Raw genomic sequence first — 16,164 nt, 5'->3', positions numbered from 1 at the left:
CACACATGATACAACGAGGCGCCGCTCCCACGCTAGCTCTACAACGTATTTAGCGAACTCTGGAGGCCAGCTTCACAAGCCGTCTCCACTACTTTTTTATTACACAAACTGGTCTTCTGAATGGCAGAACGCTTACTTCTAGGTCGAAGCTGTTCATTTCCAAAGCCCCCCTTGTACTTTGGGGCTGGGATGGCAGCTTCCTAGTTACTCGACGGCACATTTCGCGTCGACCCTACCCACACAAGAACACTAATTTGAGGACCCACGCCTCGCTAGTTGATGCCCTCAATGGCTGGATGCACTTCCTGCGTTGCAATGTCTTCACTGCAAGACTTCAATGAGTGTGTTCCACAGCAAACTGCAGCCCACAGGCTATTGTGACCAAGAGGCACTGGGGGCTCACGGAGGGCACCCAGCTGTTAATAGCCACGAACCACAAAAGCTGTAGAAGAATTGTTTGACAAACAGTCATCCTCATGGAGAGCAATTTTAATCCACTGGTGAAAGCAGCAAAATACAATTTGTAATCCACTGGTGAACGCAGCAAAAAAACAGTTTGTACTCCACTGGTGAGCGCAGCAAAAAACAATTTGTAATCTACTGGTGAACGCAGCAAAAAAACAATTTGTATTCCACTGGTGAGTGCAGCAAAAAAACAATCTGTAATCCACTGGTGAACGCAGCAAAAAAACAATTTGTAATCCACTGGTGAGGGCCTTGTCCAATTGTAGTCCTCAGAAAAAACAAATAGTCCCTCCGCATGAAGCTTAAAGATGGTCACTTCTTCCTTGGCTCTGGTTTAGGCATAAAATCCAAGACATCTGCCGACGCCTCGCCGTCAAATAGCCGCAGACTCTCTTCAAGATCGCCACGCAAGATCCGTGCCCAATTACCAACCCCTCTAGCGAAAGCAATCTCTCTTGCGTTTTCCGCATAACCAAAAACATTACCCTCAGTTCTGCAAAAATGAACACGAAACTGATCATTAATTGTACTTGAAAGCTTTGAGGTGAGGGGCACTGGCCACCGTTACGATGACACAAAACAGTTCTTGTTCTTCCGTGATACAAAAGGTTATTTTCTAGAAAACGCTATTCCTTTAAGAGACTGTTTTCAAGGCCGTTCTGACATGATATCAATCAGTGAGTGGAATCCTAACAGATTTCGGAAAAAAACAAAACCTGAAAAAACTCCACACGTGTTTTTGGAGTCATGAGTGAAATCTGATATCCAACTTAAATCGCAACTCCCCAAAACAACATTGGGCGCCACATGTCAAACCTGCAGTTATTATATTTAAGCGACCGACTTCCCATTAAAGGGTTAAATAAGCTGGCGGTGAAGGGACTCCTCCGAATTGCTAACCACCTTTATTAAATTAATTCCAAAAGAATCAATATAATCTCTATATGACGCCAATCCCTTTCAAGTCAAAAGACGCTCGTGCCGAGTAACTTAAAATTGAGACACGTCGTCAGAATAACCGCGCCATACTGATGGCTCCTTTCTGTGATTTGAGGCTTTTGTTAAATTTCAGATATATTTAGATGTCTTTGTTAAGACCTCAGGGTTTTGTTATTTACACTAGCGCGCATTCTCCCCAGCTGAGTTTAAGATAACTATTTCGAACCAGATCTGACAATACCTGATGTTAAGAATTAAAGCTGTCTTCACTTTAAAAAGAATTGAACGGATTTAAAGAATCACTATGATAGGGAAATAAAGAAAATTTGAAGATCTAATTACTCCATATAAAACCATGCTCAACATAGTTAATATGAAATAATCAATAACCGAATTAAGGATTAAGAAGACATTTAATGAATAGCAAATAAAAGCAAGAAAAAGAATTACAAGTCGAAAAAAACAAAAAAACGACTGAATTTGAAGAAGAAGAAAAAATCACTAAAAAGGGGTTTGGTTATTGCGCATAAGAAACTGGTGGGATTCGGTACAACAAGGTTAAGAACCACTGCTCTAGACACTTCCTATAGCTTCCAATGAGAGTCTGGATTCTGGTTGAAGGTATATTTGAACATTCTTCTTGACAAATCTGCAAATCCTATAAACTTAATTTCACTTCTCAAATATCACTGTGTCTGTTTGCTATATGATATATTTAACTGAAATTGCTGATGCGATCAGCCAATGATTTATAAATGAAAATCTTGAAAATGATGAGGGGTGCCCAAACTTTTGCATACGACTGTTATGACCAAGATTTGAGGTCCAACCGAGACTTGAACTGAGACTACTGGATTCAGAGCCCTAGCTGAGCTCAAGATAACTACTTCGAACCAGATCTGAAAATTCCTGATGTTATGGATTAAAGCTGTCTTCACGTTAAGAAGAATTGAACGGATTTAAAGAATGACTACGATAGGGAAATAAAGAAAATTTAAAGTTCTAATTACTGCATATATACCATGCTCAACATAGTTAATACAAAATAATCAAAGTCAAAGTCAGCTTTATTGTCAATCTCTTCACATGTCAAGACACACAAAGAAACCGAAATTACGTTTTCTCTATCCCACGGTGACGAGACATATTACACGATAGACATACAAGTAAACGACACAATATAAAAACAAGAAGTCACAAACAATAAATAATAAGAATGCTGAATAAATAATAAATAAACAGATAACACAATAAATAAGAGGAGCAAAACGGAGCCAGTGTGCATACAGCAGACAGTAAGCGTAGCGCAAAAGTACAGGACGCTACGCAGAAAGGGGAAGCGAGTTCAGGATCCTAACAGCCTGGAGTATGAAGCTGTTGTTGAGTCTGGTGGTGCGGGAGCGCAGGCTCCTATACCTCTTCCCAGAGGGCAGAAGCTCAAACAAAGAGTGAGCGGGGTGACTCACATCACTCACAATCGTGGTCGCCTTGCGGGTGAGATGGGAGAAGGAGGGGAGTGAAGCACCAATAATCTTACCAGCCGTGTTCACTATGCGCTGCAGGGCCTTCAAGTTGTAGTCAGTGCAGCCGCCACCCCAAACAGCAATACAGCTGGAGAGGACGCTCTCAATGGTGCCACGGTAAAATGTAGTCATGACGGCCGGAGGAGCGCTCGCTCGCCTGAGTTTCCGCAGGAAGTACAGGCGGCGCTGGGCCTTATTCGCCAGTGATGCGGTGTTGGTGGACCAGGAGAGATCCTCACTGATGTGCACCCCCAGGAACCTGGCGCTGCTCACTCTCTCCACCACAGCACCGTCGATGGTCAGCAGCAGGTGTTGGGTGTGACCCTTCTGGAAGTCAACAACCTCCTTGGTCTTGTCGACGTTCAGCAGGAGGTTGTTGTCCCTGCACCACGTGGTCAGAAGGTCAACCTCCAGCCTGTACTGAGTCTCGTCTTCGTTGGTGATGAGACCCACCAGAGTCGTGTCGTCAGCAAACTTCACTATGCGGTTGTCGCTGTGGGTTGCAATGCAGTCATGCGTCAGGAGGGTGAAGAGTAGCGGACTGAGCACGCAGCCTTGGGGGGCCCTTGTGCTCAACGTGATGCCGGCGGAGATCTTGTCGCCAACACGTACCACCTGTGGCCTCTGACAGAGGAAGTCCAGTAGCCAGTTGCAGAGATAGGTACTGAGGCCCAGCTTGTCAAGTTTTCTGATGAGACGTTGTGGCACAATGGTGTTGAAGGAAGAACTGAAGTCCACAAACAGCAATCTCACATACGAGTCCCTTCTCTCCAGGTGGGTGAGGGCCGAGTGGAGGGCAGAGCAGATGGCATCCTCAGAGGACCGCTTGACTCGGTGCGCAAACTGGAAGGGGTCAATGGTGGTGGGGAGAACGGAACGGATGTGCTCCATGACAAGCCGCTCAAAGCACTTCATGATGATGGGCGTAAGTGCCACGGGGCGGTAGTCTTTGAATCAGGACGGAGAAGGTTTCTTCGGCACTGGTCTGATGGTGGCAGCTTTGAAACACGACGGGACGATGGCCTGCTGCAGGGAAGTGTTAAAGATGTCTGTGAAGACATCCGTCAGCTCACCAGCGCAGTCTTTCAGCGCACGACCCGGGATGTTGTCAGGGCCCGCTGCCTTATGGATGTTGATAGCGGCAAGCGCCCTCCTCACGCTGTCGGCGGAGAGGCACAGGGGCAGCTCGTGTGAAGGGGGAGTGGCCTTCAGCGGGCAAGTGCTGTTCTGAGCGTCGAAGCGAGCAAAGAAGCGGTTAAGGTCATTGAGCAGACGGACGTCCCATTCACAGCTCTGCGGTGCGGGCTTGTAGTCCGTGATGGTCTGAATGCCCTGCCAAAGGCTCCGTGCGTCCCTGCTGTGGGCGGTAATTTTGCAAGAGATAACCGAATTAAGGATTAAGAAGAAATTTGATGAATAGGCAAGAAAAAGTCTCAATAGTTCGAACGACAACAATTCCACTCGCCAAACTCAGACCAAAAGAGGAGACAAAGGGTCTAAAATACTATTTGGTTGGAGTGATCAGTTCTCCTTTGTTCCAAAATCTGAATTCTGTTTGAATAGATAGGCGGCCTTCTGGAGGAGGACCACGCCTTGAAAATGGCATCTCCCTTTCCTGCTGGCCCGAAGTCCTCTCTCCTAGCCTATCTATCAGCTTCAAATTTGACAAAGTCCAATTCGAAGACTGTAGAGATTCACTTTAGTAGATTTTGGTCCAATCTCAAAAATAATGAAAAATCCATCTTCATTTTAAGGCGTTCTTGGCTCCGGGCACGCAGTGCCAGCGTACTGGCGAGGGAGAACCCTTTTCCTGTTCTCATTGATATGGAATGCCTAGTATGAACTAATTTTCACAGTTAACACTGCGTTAACGTGACAATAAAGGAATTCAATTCAATCTCGACTGCGTAACTTGTGAGAGTGCGTAACTGCGTCCGTGCTCTCCCTGATTCGATTGAACTTCAGCTGTCGGAAAACTGCCTCGTCGGCTGGTGTATCGACTGTTCTCCCTTGCCCTCACAAACCTGACAGGGAGCTGTATGGCTGCAGACTGTTTTTTGGCCTCTTTTCTGCTGGTTTCGAGAACTTCGGCCAGCTTCGTCAGGACTGGATCGTGGCACCATCTGTAGCGTGCCTGTGTCAGTGCAGCCTGCCAGTAGGTGCTGTAGGCTGGCGTTAGGTGTGCTGCACAGGGGTCCCCTTCCTTGTGGCCATGGACCAGAATCGCGGAGGCTCTCCCCAGCCAAGCCCCGCTCTCCCTTCTTTCACCTTGCCAATTCTTTCTTGATGTTGAAGCCTGCCGATAGCGCCACAAGTGCGTTTCTCACAGTAGGATCCAATGATCCTTTTAGCTCAAGAACGAACCTGGCCTTCCCCTGCTCATAGCCCAAGGTATGGACTGGATCAGCAGTTGCAGCACGGTTGCCCCGAACAAGCCTGTGTCAGAGAAACCTTTCGGTAGACCTAGCCATTTCCGAATGTAGGAGATGGGTTAGTCTGTCCAGCCCGTTCGCTGTTGATGTTGCTCATCTTCAGTGGCCACATGGCCCTTTGGTACTGTCAGGTTTATTTCAATGACTGAATAACTATTAAGAGAAGAGCAACAGCAAACAAACCACAAGTGAGACAGAATATTAAGCCTTTTCTCGCGAGGAGAACGATAGAGAGAGGAAACTCGGTTACAATCTCCATCAATTCTGAGTTCTCCCTCCACGTGCTCCTCTATTTAATGTTTTGGTTGCCCTGGTTACAGAGGCGTGGCTACACTAAAGGGAGGGAAGATTGTGTCTGTAGCAACGCTGATTAGCAAAAGAATGTAGTGTGGTGTGAATTAGCACTTCATTGTCGGCCCGTGACCCCCGCGGAGTTTGTCCATCTGTTCTTCTCCAGTTGTTGGCCGAGTCGTCCGCGAATGAGATCAGATAACTTCTATTGCCGCTTTCCTGTGGAACAATGCAACTAGACCTTTGCTAGACTTTATCTACTTAGTAAATTAAGACGCAATAACAATGAGTGACTTGTCCTAAACACTTGAACAAGACTTGAGTAAATATGGGATAACTTGTACGCAACCACTTCAAACTGTGTTTAACACTTAAATAAAAACAGTTCTGATCAACAACAATCTATGAACCAAACCTACAGTTAACTAAAAGGAATGGAGTTTCTTTCAACCAAATAAGAACATTTCGCCTATGCAAATAAGCTCTGCTCATTGTTAGTGAAGGCCTCTTACAGGAACAAAAACACACAGATAACATAAGGACAGGAAGGACACATATGGCTGACAGGGATCAAAAGACTTCCCTGTCACTAAAGAGAAAGAACTTAGATGAAAGGAAAGCCATAAACTCATAAAGACAAGGCCTACAGGTCTGGCAGGCCAAGGCTTCACTTAAATTATTCCAACAGGTACAATGTGAAGTTGTAGCACCACAATTTTTGCTTACCGGGTAGCTGGCTCTTGTCGATGATTGCAAGGCCTTCTGCGAGTTGTTTCTTCTTTGTTACATTATAAACAAGGCGGTGTTGAACAGCACTAACCTGGTTGCTGATAGGGAAACCAGCTGTATCCTTCTAAGTTTTAATATAATTGTCAAGAAAATTCCATACAGTAGCCCAGGAATTAGGTAGTGTGGCCGAGCGGTCTTAGCAGTCGTTTGTTTAAGTTCCAGTCACTCCTGACTTGTGGATTCAAATCCCACCACAGCCACTTCTGCATCAATTCAGGTCTGGTCTTTTTGCCCAAATCCTGTCAGTGCAGCCGTAAAGTATCAAGACCCTTCAAAGGTTTTTGCGAAATATCAATCTTTGCCTTTTATTCTAACCTGGAGTACCCATTCAATAGGTAACTACACTGTGTATTTGGACTGAGAATGATGAAAGAAGGCACATATATGCCTCATAAACTGTATGCATTGAGGATGCTCAGGCGAGCGAGCACTCCTCCGGCCGTCATGACTACATTTTACCGCGGCACCATTGAGAGCGTCCTCTCCAGCTGTATTGCTGTTTGGGGTGGCGGCTGCACTGACTACAACTTGAAGGCCCTGCAGCGCATAGTGAACACGGCTGGTAAGATTATTGGTGCTTCGCACCCCTCCTTGAAGGACATTTACACCTCCCATCTCACCCGCAAGGCGACCACGATTGTGAGTGATGCGAGTCACCCCGCTCACTCTTTGTTCGAGCTTCTGCCCTCTGGGAAGAGGTACAGAAGCCTCCGCTCCCGCACCACCAGACTCTCAAACAGCTTCATACTCCAGGCTGTCAGGATCCTGAACTCGCTTCCCCGTTCTGCGTAGCGTCCTGTACTTTTACTGTCTGTATGCACACTGGCTCTTATTTGTTGTGTTATCTGTTTATTTATTATTTATTATTACTCTTATTATTTATTGTTTGTGCCTTCTTGTTTTTTATGTTGCGTTGTTTACTTGTATGTCTATCGTGTAATATGTCTTGTCACCGTGGGATAGAGAAAACGTAATTTCGATCTCTTTGTGTGTCTCGGCATGTGAAGACGTTGACAATAAAGCAGACTTTGACTTTTGACTTTGATGGGTGGTCATGCAGCACAACCAACGTGTGGAAAAAATTATGCGCACGACATTTCTTCTCAAAAGCCTGACTTGAAAGAAGGTCCAAAGCAGACAACTTCCAAATAGCAGAGGATGGTTTTGATCCATCGACCTCTGGGCCCAGCACGGTCCCACTGCCCCACTCTGCTGCTCAGTGCTAGAAACTCGTCAAATCCTCTAATCGGCAAACAAGTATTCGGTTCCAACTCGCAACTGGATTCTGATTGTCACTCATATTGTTCATTACATTATGAACAAAGCTCAGTCGGGCAGCGCTAACCTGGATGCTGGTGGAGAAACCAACTTATCCATTTTCACGTTTTAATAGCTTGTCAACAAGATTCAATGTTGAAACTGCAGTTGGTAGGTAGTGTGGCTGAGCGGTCTAAGGCACTTGGCTCCATTCTTTCCTAAGGCGTGGGTTCAAGTCCTGAATCAGTTCCACTCTTCTGGCCCAACTCTTTTCGGCACAGCTGTTGTACATATGATGACCCTGGAAAGTTCATCGGAACTATCTTTTTAATAGGTACCTACACTGTGTAGTTGCATAGAGACTGCTGAAAGGGGACACATATATGCCTCGTGAACTACATGCATTGCTGCGTGTGAACAAGAGTGAACAAATAAGTCGGCAGACAAGTTTGCCGATTTATTAGTGCCCAGAAGACCAGCACTCTGTTCCGTACTGTAACCTGTTAGGTTTGTTCCCAGTTCTTTATCCTTAATGCTCGATATGCTAACAGTAATTACCAGGAGACAGCCTTCACAGTTTAACTATTTAACATATGCCAAAATGATCGATGCACAGCTATGGAGCCCTTTCTGCGAGATCCGGAAGACGGTCCCTCTCCCAGCGCCAAGGTTCCTGCTCTTATACTACTCTGGGCTGCCTTCCTGCAAGGAGGCGACTCTGCCTAGCCTGTGTGATAATGTGTGACCTTGTAGTCTTAACTGAGAGTGACTTCTACATATGTGCAAAGGGTGTCATAGAGTAGAGAAAGCTAATAAAGCAAGAGAAGTGTTACAGCGATATAACGGCATAGCTCAAGCTACCTAGCTAATCACATGTGCCAAAGAGGCCTATTCTAACAAACCGTTGGTGGTAGACAGGGAAGCCTGTAAGTGAGTCTGTCACTCGTATACTCCATCGCTTCTCGGCCTTATGGCTAAGATCAAGTGTAGTATCCGTTCTTGGGTTTGGGGGATTAAGAGATCTGACCATAGAAGAGAGAATTTTAACCATAAAAGTGGTGATTTTATCCTTGCTTTTACTAATCAGTTCTGTTTTCATCCCAACAATGAAGGTGATTTTAGAGTTGGAACGAGTCATTTTTTACTTCATCTGGAAATCCAAGTTGGAGAGACTGAAGAGGGACACCATGAAGAAAAACAAAAAAAAGGGAGGAAAAGGAGTGCCGGACTTAAAGCTCTTCCTCGGAAGCAGATATGTTGCCCTGCACCTGCGAAGCGCGCTTGTTACACCAAATGCACCGAAAAGCCAAGCAATGACACGATTCTGAATGGGCTCATACCTCCTTAAACTAAAGCTAATAACCACCGACCAAAAAATTTCTGTCTTTTAACCTGCCACCTTCTTATTCCTTAATCAAGAAGTTTTTGAAGAACTTTAAATTAGAGCAAGAAAATAGTGAAATTTTAACAAATCACAGATCTATGATCTCTGTCGTACAGGAGCGGGAAGCGGTGTGTACATTCAGGCATTCAGCGAGCCCACAACAGTTTGGCTCTACGTCAACCACCCCGCCCTCTCGAAACAAACTTCGGGACCTGTCATGGATAGTGGCCCATGATGTCCTCCCAGTCAGGTCCGTTATACACTCTCGGGGCATGTGAGCGCTCTCAACGTGCCCCTGACCTGGCTGTGGCGCCCAGGAGTCGGTGTGGCACCGCACTGGTAGTGCAGGGCTGCCGTAGACCTGTGGGCGACCTGCAATTCCCAGCAAGGGAAGCGCTGAATGCAGACCTTGTACTCTATGGGGTGAGCCCGTTGAAAATCAAGCAAGAAGACTTTACAAAGCAGTCGCTGAGCTTTGCCACCATCAAAGACGCCATGTGGACTTCCAGAAACTTGCTGGTAAGGAAGCACAGACAGATCCCCACCCCCACCCCCGTCCAGCCCGTGGCTGTGCTCCAAATTGCTCCAGCAACTCTCACAGCTGCACATGGCAAGCCTAGGAGACATCGACCTGGTATTGCAGTACCTCCAGGAACGGTGCACCCCCTCTACTGGTCAAATCAATAGTTCATATGTTAGAAAACCATTTCAATCCATTCGCTTCATTCTTACAGGATTAAGCAGTCAATTATGACTTGATGGGGTCTGATCTAAATGTAAGATGTTAGGATTTGAGGCTTTCCCACCAAACGGTTTGCAAATAGGTTCATTTCTCGAGGCTTCATGTACACACAAACCCCCTGCCGGTCAAAAGGAGTAATTTATTCCATTAATGAGAATTACATTGACCTTTATATTTTGCTTCATGTAGCCTGATCAAAATGAATACCGTTTTTTTCCGTGTATAGTGCGCCCCCATGTATAGTACGCACCCCTAAAAATGGCATGCTGATGCTGGGAAAAAGCTTGTACCCATGTATAATACGCACCCAATTTTTATGAATTTTTTTAAATTTTTTTTTTTTTTTTTTTTTTTTTTTAAGTCCCAATGATCGTCACACACGCAGGGAGGCAATGGGTCCCATTTTTATAGTCTTTGGTATGGTCTTAACTAGGCTGGATGTAATTTTTTTTGTTGGCGTTGATTTCTCCGACTGCCCGTAAACGCACCACCGCGCACGGGAAAGAGGCGGCTCTGTATGGGAGAGACGTTGAAGAGGAATAAAAACACCCTTGGAAACCAAAACTTGCCCCTCGTCGTGACTCGGAGCCGCAACAAATGTTTCGGATTTGTGTAGGGTACATTGTGAGACAGCAAACGAGCAGGTGATCGAGCAAGCCGGAAAAAAACGGTAAAACTTCTCTCTGTATGTGCATTCACGTGTAACATTGAAGGCGGTGGATATTGTGTTTCTATATGTAAATAAATGCCATCATTGTCTATTAAGACACTAAAAGTTGATGGAACACAGTTTGTTTTGAGACTGATGTGCTTATGGATGAAGATGACTTCTACTTGTGATTGTGCTTCTGAACAGTAAAGAGGAGTGCTTGTGCAATTGAGGGGGATGGTTATTGGTTTTTATTCAAAAACAATATTTTTTGCTAAATTACAATAGACTGACATGTGCCCATTCAAATGGGTACCACCAGAAATGAAACTGCATTGATAAACGAGGTCTTAAACGTGATTGTCTGTCTGCACTCAGCATAATTTCTCTGTTTATGTGAACATGTTCACATATGTGTCGATATGAATTACTTGACGGTATGACTGTTGCACGGAGTATGATATAGGCAATTATCCGTTATGATATTGATATTTTAACAGAGAAAGAAAGCTCCGCTTTCGCAGAACATCAAAACATTTAGATAGATTCTTATTGTTCCTCCCCACGGAAATCTTGAGTAAAAGGCCAAAGATTTATTCGATCTGAAGAGAAATAAGAGTGAGCTGATTATCTGGGGAAAAGTTTATGTTTAATGCATCATGATATAGTGAGAGCCCTTCTGGTTGCTAGCAGGTCTTTATTCTCCCGCCATAGAAAGGCTAAGAATATCAAGCCCAGGTGGAATAAATGCGTAGCTGGCCACCATGCAGAGGCCAATGAGGCCCACGAGGCTTGGGTAATAGCTGGTAGGCCCAGACAAGGACCTGTCCTTGAATATAAAAAGAAAATGAATGCCAAGTACAAACATCCATTACGGTACATCAGGGGTGTCCAAACTTTTAGCAAGGAGGGCCAGATTTAGTAACGTGAAGGGGCCCGGGGGGTTGGGGGGGGGGTGCTAATGTGACGTCAAACGCTGCGTGTTCGCTTCTCTTCCGGGGGGGGGGGGGGGCGTCCATTTCTGGGGACTGACTTGATTTCATTTGTGTGGCGGGCTCCATCTAGTATTGAAACTGAGAAGTGCAACAGAGTTGAGCTCAAGCTTCTTGTGCGGGCCATATTCAATTATGTTTTCAGAATTTGCTGCGGGCCAATAAAAATTGGACCGTGGGCCGCAGTTGGCCCGCGGGCCGTAGTTTGGACACCCCTGCGGTACATAAATAAGCAAGAGCACGCCTTAAGTGCTCACTCTATGGTTGATAATCTGTTTAATAATGATGTAATTAATTTTTGGAAAGAGTTAAAATCCCTGAACAGGGCTAAAGCAGCTCTCCCATGTAACATAGATCGTGTGAGCATGGCTGACCTCTGGAAGCAGCATTATTCAGCACTATTTAACAGTGTGAAAAGCGAGCCCTATCATGTAGGCATAATTGAAGAGGAAAGTATTTGTTTTAATTGTCATGAGGTGTCTATTGCCGGAGGACAACTTTCTGACAGAAAAGCCAGTGGTCTGGATGTTAGAAAAATGTATATATATGTTATCATGCGTTCTCTAATCGATGCTTTACCGCAATATTACTGCAATATATGCTTGCTGTTTGGCCTTGCTGTTTTTATGATGTACCACAGAAGAGAGAGGTTACAGCTGGGTCAGACAGGTCGCAGCTGACAACTCAGCAAAATGAAGACATCTACCAAGACAGTTCCTTTTTAACAAAGACCCTTTTGATCTGATCAACAACATGCCTCATCGCTATCTCGCACCCCCCAATGAACCTACAAGTGATCACTCATGTTTCCTGATTTTATCACAGACACAAAGAATAGTTGCTGATCACTCCTGTTTCCTGATTTCGTCACAGACACAAAGAATGGTTGCTGATCACCCATACTCCTCCTCACACTGTTCCATATCAGTATGTAACACCTTTTGATTTTTCTCCTTACGGGACAAAGCCCATGTGCTTTCCCCCTCCCCTTTAGGGGCCTTGTCTCATTTTGTGGGTTGGGAAAATCCAAATAAAAAGAGCAGGAGTGCATACACTAAGTTATTGTAGTGAGATTGTTGTAAGCTATCTGTACTACACTCCTCGTGGCACACACTGAACACAATATATACTTCGCTCCCCTCCTTGAAGGACATTTACACCTCCCATCTCACCCGCAAGGCGACCACAATTGTGAGGGATGTGAGTCACCCCGCTCACTCTTTGTTCGAGCTTCTGCCCTCTGGGAAGAGGTACAGAAGCCTGCGCTCCCGCACCACCAGACTCTCAAACAGCTTCATACTCCAGGCTGTCAGGATCCTGAACTCGCTTCCCCGTTCTGCGTAGCGTCCTGTACTTTTACTGTCTGTATGCACACTGGCTTTTATTCGTTGTGTTATCTATTTATTTATTATTTATTGTTTGTGCCTTCTTGTTTTTTATATTGCGTCCTTTACTTGTATGTCTATCGTGTAATATGTCTTGTGACCGTGGGATAGGGAAAACGTAATTTCGATCTTTGTGTGTCTCGGCATGTGAAGATGTTGACAATAAAGCAGACTTTGACTTTGACTTTGAAACTGTGGCCAGGGTTTCCAACTGGGGCTTCCAACGAGGATGAGGGTGTGTCTAACTTCAGTGTGTATGACTTCATAAGACCAAGTCGGGTTGTTATGATGTGTCTAGTGCAGTGGTGTCCAAACTACGGCCCGCGGGCCAACTGCGGCCCGCGGGCCAATAAAAACTGGACCGCGGGCCGTAGTTTGGACACCACTGCACTAGACACATCATAATAACCCGACTTGGTCTTATGAAGTCATACTCCTACAAAGAAGTACTGGCAGGCTAACGAGTTAGCGGAAAGATGGTAATTCGCAATCGTGCTAACACGCGCAAACGGACCTATAAAGGGAATCAAACGAACATTTGGAGCAATACTACATTTTCCTAAAGGTTAGATTGTAAAGAGACGGTTTCCTTGTTTAAGGATTTCAACTTAAAGAGACACTATCAGACTAAACATGCGAACACAAACGACCAGCTAACAGAGAGTGACCGCGCTGATAAAGTGAAGCAGCTCCAAGTTGAACTGGCATCACAACAGCGATTCTTCACACGGGACTGTGAGTCAAAAATAAATATTACTAAAGCAAGCTACGAAGTGGCCATGTTAAGACTGTTGATGTTATGGACCTGTAGACCTGACACAAACTATTATTTTCTGAAAGATAATGTAAATGACGAGCAAAATTCACTACTTTTAAGTTTTAATGATAACAGACAACTTTGCATTACTTATAACTCCCGTTTAAAATGTTCATGAGGCAAAAGTAATTTTAAACTCATGTAAATTTAAGGTATTTCATACAGTTTGTTCAATGTTATCTGACTCTTCAGATATGAATGAAAGGCAGAATTTGTGTTTTTAGAATTGTTCACATCTGCCTGAGTGACTCATATTTGATTATTTTGTCATTTGAAAAATAAAGACAATTGTGACAGTGAAATTTGTTTTATAACAGTGTGTATTCGCATGACATTTTTGTAGTTAAAAAATGTCCGAAAAAACTATTGGCCCCCGGGCCACTTCACTTTATCAAATCTGGCCCTCCTTGCAAAAAGTTTGGACACCCCTGATCTAGGCGGTACTCCACCTGGACACCATCTCCATGACCCGTGCCATGATGGAAAAGGCACGTAATGGCAGAGAGGAGGATGTTAAAGAGCACTGGAGCCAAGACACAGCCCTGCTTCACCCTAACATTCACCTTGAAGGGCTCTGACTGGAGCCCACCTATGAGTACTCTGGCTTCCATCCCATCATGCAGCTGCTGGAGGATACTTAGAAATTTGGGTGGTACACCTAGTTTGGAGAGGTGTTTCCAGAGCAACTCACGGTTGATGGAGTCGAATGCTTTGCTGAGGTTGATGAAGGCTATGTAGAGGTCCTTGTGATGTTCCCTGCTCTTCTCCATTAACTGTCATAAGACAAAGATCATGTCTGTGGTGGATCTAGTTTTCCGGAAGCTACACTGAGTTTCCGGGAGCACAGCTTCCGAGATGTGCTCGTCCAGCCTGCTGAGCATGATCTTTGCCAGGACCTTTCCTACGACGGAGAGGAGAAAGATTCCTCGGCCGTTACCACAGGCTGCTCTGTCCCCTTTCTTCTTGTAGATGACGACAATATTGGCATCCTTCCAATCCTGCGGGAGGGTCCCATGTTCCAAGATGTTTTGGATCAGGAGGTGCAGGCGGCGTGTGAGAAGATGCCCTCCATGTTTGAGAACCTCAGCAGGGATGCCATCAGGTCCAGTGCTTTTGTTGTTTTTTAAGCCTACAATGACTTCCCGGGTTGCAGAATAAGACGGTGGGATGTCGAGGTCCATGATTGGTGGCAGGTCCGGGATATTATCCATAATGTGTGGGTCAACAGGGGTGGTGTGATTGAGAGGACTCTCAAAATGGTTTGCCCAACGAGCAAGGATATCATGGCGGTCGTTAAGGAGCTATGAGCCGTCAGCTGACCGGACTGGAGCAATCGCCCACTTTCTGGGGCCATACAATGCTTTGATGGTATCATAGAAGCCCTGAGTGTTGTTGCGGTCTGCCAGGTTTTGGATCTCGTGTGCCTTCTGCACCCACCAGGTGTCCTCCATTGTTCGCAGGGCTCGCTGGGCTGCTGTTTTTGCTGCAATAAAGGTGTTTTTCAGGTTAAGAGATGTGGGGCAGGACAGGAGAGCTTTGTGGGCCTTGTGTTTCATTTTTCGAAGTGACTGTATCTCAGTTGAGTTGCAGTCAAACCAGTCCTGGCGATGTTTCCTTGATTGGCCAAGCACCTCTGAGGCTGCACTATAAATGACCTCACGCAGAGCTCGCCAGTCAGCTGATTCCCCTGGGATCTTTTCAAGGTTTTCAGCAAGGAGCTGCCGAAGGTTAGCTTTGGTGGTGGGGTTGTTCAGTGCTGCACAGTTGAGCCTTTTGTTTGGAGCTGTCCTAGGACCATGGTATTGAATGCTCATGCGGAGTTTGGACCTGACCATGAGGTGGTCAGTCCAGCACTCAGCCTCACGCATGACACGGGTGATGAGGACATCCTGCATGTCCTTTTGACGGACAATCACATAGTCCAGGAGATGCCAGTGTTTTGAGCGGGGGTGTTGCCAGGTGGTCTTAAACCTGTTCTTCATCTGAAAGATGGTGTTAGTGATGACCAGATGATGTTCTGCACAGAGGGAGAGAAGCCGAAGTCCGTTGTTGTTCATTTTTCCCACTCCGTGCTCTCCAATCACTTTACTCCATACTAGGTGTTCTGTGCCCACCCTAGCATTGAAGTCTCCCATTACTATGAGCTTGTCCGTAGCCTGTGTTTTCTGTAGGATTGTGTCAAGAGCTCTGTAGAAATCCTCCTTTGTGTGATCCTCCGCATCCAGAGTTGGCGCATAAACACTGATGAATGTGGCAAAGCGTTTCTTTGCCAGGAGGATGCGCCATGTCATCAGCCTTTCATTGATGCCAACAGGGGATTCCGAGATGCGCCGAAGCAGTTTGAACTTCACAGCAAAACCAACTCCATAATTACGGCAAGTGCATTCAGGGACCCCTTTCCAGAAGAAGGTATACCCTGCACCAACTTCTGTCAGGGAGTCCTCTCCATGTAGTCTGGTCTCACTGAGAGTTGCAATGTCAATGTTGTATCTTGCAAGC

At 45.6% G+C, this 16,164-nt stretch overlaps 1 non-coding gene and 1 pseudogene across 1 annotated transcript; one reads left to right on the top strand and one right to left on the bottom strand.

The window, feature by feature from the left end:
• Positions 1-8,650: 8,650 nt before the first annotated feature.
• LOC133159189 (U2 spliceosomal RNA) lies at positions 8,651-8,822 on the top strand (annotated as a pseudogene).
• Positions 8,823-10,979: 2,157 nt separating this feature from the next.
• Positions 10,980-11,091, bottom strand: LOC133159190 (U5 spliceosomal RNA). The gene has a single exon (XR_009715668.1). It is a non-coding gene; the product is annotated as a U5 spliceosomal RNA (small nuclear RNA).
• Positions 11,092-16,164: the final 5,073 nt, after the last annotated feature.

Source organism: Syngnathus typhle, linkage group LG8, assembly GCF_033458585.1.
Source record: "Syngnathus typhle isolate RoL2023-S1 ecotype Sweden linkage group LG8, RoL_Styp_1.0, whole genome shotgun sequence".
NCBI lineage: Eukaryota > Metazoa > Chordata > Actinopteri > Syngnathiformes > Syngnathidae > Syngnathus > Syngnathus typhle.
Note: the sequence above shows the minus strand (reverse complement) of the source record. Positions and strands in the feature narration are given on the sequence as shown.